This window comes from Euprymna scolopes, chromosome 8 (assembly GCF_053919585.1).
Source record: "Euprymna scolopes isolate OS-2025 chromosome 8, ASM5391958v1, whole genome shotgun sequence".
Classification (NCBI taxonomy): Eukaryota; Metazoa; Mollusca; class Cephalopoda; order Sepiida; family Sepiolidae; genus Euprymna; species Euprymna scolopes.
The window spans coordinates 40,838,015-40,843,014 of NC_136489.1; the positions used below are offsets into that span (position 1 = coordinate 40,838,015).

At 21.8% G+C, this 5,000-nt stretch overlaps 1 protein-coding gene across 25 annotated transcripts in view; it reads left to right on the top strand.

Annotated features, from left to right (window-relative positions):
• LOC145283523 (transcription factor collier-like) overlaps window positions 1–5,000 on the top strand; it is a 581,603-nt gene that overhangs the window by 150,708 nt on the left and 425,895 nt on the right. The window lies entirely within an intron of this gene.

Consider the following 5,000-nt stretch of genomic DNA (forward strand, 5'->3'; position numbering starts at 1 on the left):
ATATATAGCGCGTTTATCATTTTGTTTTAACACAAGAAAGATCACAAAAATCAAAACAATAAAAAGGGATAATTAAGCAGATGTTTTTCTATTATCGCTTGAAATGTTTGCTTATATATATATAATGTAAATATATATATATAATGTAAATATATATATATAATGTAAATATATATATATAATGTAAATATATATATATAATGTAAATATATATATATAATGTAAATATATATATATAATGTAAATATATATATATAATGTAAATATATATATATAATGTAAATATATATATATAATGTAAATATATATATAATGTAAATATATATATAATGTAAATATATATATAATGTAAATATATATATATAATGTAAATATATATATATATATATATATATATATAATGTAAATATATATATATATATATATATATAATGTAAATATATATATATATATATATAATGTAAATATATATATATATATATATAATGTAAATATATATATATATATATATAATGTAAATATATATATATATATAATGTAAATATATATATATATATATAATGTAAATATATATATATATATATAATGTAAATATATATATATATATATAATGTAAATATATATATATATAATGTAAATATATATATATATATATATAATGTAAATATATATATATATATATATATATATATAATGTAAATATATATATATATATATATATATAATGTAAATATATATATATATATATATATATATATATAATGTAAATATATATATATATATATATATAATGTAAATATATATATATATATATATATAATGTAAATATATATATATATATATATATATAATGTAAATATATATATATATATATATATAATGTAAATATATATATATATATATATATAATGTAAATATATATATATATATATATATATATAATGTAAATATATATATATATATATATATAATGTAAATATATATATATATATATATATATATAATGTAAATATATATATATATATATATATATATATATAATGTAAATATATATATATATATATATATATATATATAATGTAAATATATATATATATATATATATATATATATAATGTAAATATATATATATATAATGTAAATATATATATATATATATATATAATGTAAATATATATATATATATATATAATGTAAATATATATATATATATATAATGTATATATATATATATATATATAATGTATATATATATATATATATATATATATATATAATGTATATATATATATATATATATATATATATAATGTAAATATATATATATATATATATATATAATGTAAATATATATATATATATATATATATAATGTAAATATATATATATATATATATATATATAATGTAAATATATATATATATATATATATATATAATGTAAATATATATATATATATATATATATATATAATGTAAATATATATATATATATATATATATAATGTAAATATATATATATATATATAATGTAAATACACACAAATACGGGGAAATAAGCAAAACCTAGTAGGTGGAGTGACTTATTGACGTTTCGTCCCTTTTTAGGGTGCTGCATTAAGATGATTGATTTTCAGTATGCGCGTAATTAGATCTTTCATACTTTCTCACTCCCTCTCTTTATATATATATATATATATATATATATATATATATATATATATATATATATATATATATATATATATATATATATATAATTAGTCTTGGAAGTTTGTTAACGTTTAAAACTATTAAAAAACTATTTAATTTCTTTTTTATCATTCGTTTGAAAACTATTTATTCAGTAAGTCATTTAATAATCTGCAATCACTGCATCAGCTTTTGCTCTTGAATTTACTATAGTACTAATGGTAATTTACGGGATTATCAGTTAAACGAATAAGATAAAGTTCCATTAAGAGAGCTCAATAGTGCAAAACTAGAGCTATAAATGCTTGTCTTTTAAAATACCATGTTAATAAGGATAAACACCCAAGTATTTACTCATTTTTGGAAAGGTTTTATTTTATTTGTTAAAACATTGCATACAATTGTTTCAGCTCACAATGTATTCATATAAGAATATAGTTGTTAATCAAATTATAATTCGCACCACATGGGCTTCATCAGCGGATATAAAAAGAAAACAATATTTCAAAAGGACATTTTCAGTTAATACAGTCTTCATCCATGTTTATTATCAACAACGTATATTCAAACTTTGAAGCTTGAAACTGGGGGCTGAAACAATTGTACGCAATATTGTACCAAATGAATAACAAAAATATTTAAATATTTTTGTATGTATGATATATACGTATATATGTGTGTTATGTATAATATATTGTTGATAAAAATGAATTATAATGTACAAATCTAACGCATTAGATTACGTTTACTATCGAATTAATGAAACGATATTGATTTAGAATACTGCCATTTACAATAGAACTGTAAAATTGTGAAACTCCTTCCTTTCTTTTGTAAGAGGCGGACGGATTAATCAGGACTTGGGATGAAATTTAAAACAAACAACCGGAATACTTTGCTGGGGTTAATCAGATCAGCCTCGACCTGAAATTATCTCTACGGTTTAAGTACCCACATTAAACGGGCGAGAGCGACGCTACGATAAACAATAGGCAGATTGGTTGAAGACGAAGAAGCGGGAATGAATGGTGGCGACAAATGGGCGTAAGGGGCCGAGGGGTGGAGCGGGATGTGGTGAAGGTGGCAGGTGAACGGGGAGAAAGAACAGTGTAATAATTCAAGGGGAGGTAACTTTCTTGCTGCAACTTTTTGTTGCGTGCTCTTTTCTCGCTGAGAGAGTTGATCTCTTTAAGCAGAAGAACTTTCTTCATTGCATGACCTTCTGTCAATAAATTAAAAAAAACGACGATGATGTTGATAATGACTACGTGCCTTTCAAAAATTAGCCAAACTCTCGCACTAAAATAAAGGAGCTGGAAGTTAATATTCTCTTTTAATGAATTAAAAAAAACGCTTAAAATTTATATGTATTTATATTTTTTTAAATTTTATTTTGGTCGAAGTTTTCAGAAATCAAGCGAACTGGAACTAACGATCTCTGTATGAGATACATTAATTTATAAATATTCCATTAAAGTTCTACTTAAACACGGTGGTAGTAAATACGTAAATAACATATTTTCCGCTCCCGACTTAAGCATTTAAATAAGTTATAGTACCCCTTTTCTCGTGTTCTCTTGGTCTTACCGGATTCCATAACTAGAATTCGTCTAGTCTGCTGGAGTATTCATCTTTGTGGCGTTACTTAAGGTAACATTAATTGGGGAAGATGCAGTATTTCCCGACAAAGCCAGAGTGTGTTACTCATAACGAGCATATCTTATTTGTGATTTCAAATATTTAGTTCGGGTTTGCTTGTAGGAGAAATTATCCTCATGCCAGGTTGTCTGATAAATTCCTCTACAGAAAAAATAACTTGAATGGCTACTAGACACTATCTCTTTATATATATATATATATATATATATATATATATATATATATATATATATATATAAACACAACCATATGAAATTATATATATATATATATATATATATAAACACAACCATATGAAATTATATATATATATATATAAACACAACCATATGAAATTATATATATATATATATATATATATATAAACACAATATGTAATTATATATATATATGTATATATATTGCACATACACATTTAATTATTATATATATATATATTGCACATACACATTTAATTATTATATATATATATATATGCATATATATATAGATATATATATATATATATATATATATACTAGCAAATATTACGCAAGTATAAAGAATGTAGAATATCTGCATGAATATAATTCCTCGTAATACTAAACTAAAGATCATCATATCATGAGAAAATCGAGAAAAAACATTAGAGAGTTAATTAAAATGAAAGTTTAAAAGAATTTGCAAATTGGCTGGATATTTAGCAGAGGAATGCAACTCGGCGACCCATATATAACAAAGTTGTATTTTCTCTTTAAATAGATGAAAAAAAGGGTTTTTTTAACATGAATACACAAAAACACAAATTTATAAGAGTGCGGATATATATTGCAAAACATACAATTATATATATATATATATATATATATATATGCGCATGGAATTTTTTAGGCAAGAGTTGCGCAATGTCAAACACCAGTCGGCCTAGTTTTATACCAGTAGCAAGTGGAGTTTAAGGATGACAAGAAACAACGCTATTTGTGAATTCTAGGCATAGTATATGCTCTCCGCGTAAACAAAGATATATAGATATACGCATACATTTCTATGCGTATATATGTTTCTATTTATTTTACTTACGTGTGACATGGCATAAAGATTTTATGATAATTGAGTTATTCGCACTTATTTTAATGCAATTATTTTGACATTAAAATGTAATTACACTATTTTTATTCTCTCCCTGTTTTCTGATATACATAAATCTCTCCCCCCTCTCTCTCATGTATATATATATATATATATATATATATATATATATATATATTAATGAGTTATAAAGATATGTATTTTTCAGTTAAATATTTTTATAATATCCAAAAAATTGTCTCAAATATCAAGCTCAATGGTGTGTTTCTAACTTCAGAGCATATGTAATCAACATCAAATAATCAAAAGAATAGAATCCATCCACACTCTTGTGTATTTATGTATTATTCAGCAAGTGGTAACTTTTTAAAAATATTTTACAGCCAGTAAGAAACATCTTTATCTTTAGATCATTTGGCTGCCAATCAGAAACGTGTAATTATTACAAAACAGTGTAACCATACTGTGGTCGAAAGCAAACTAAGACATATCCACATTTGAACATAGTTAGCAGGCACGTGGGGAAAAACTAATGTGCACATATGTAAGGTAATGGCTGAGACCTTAGAGAAAGATCTTCAG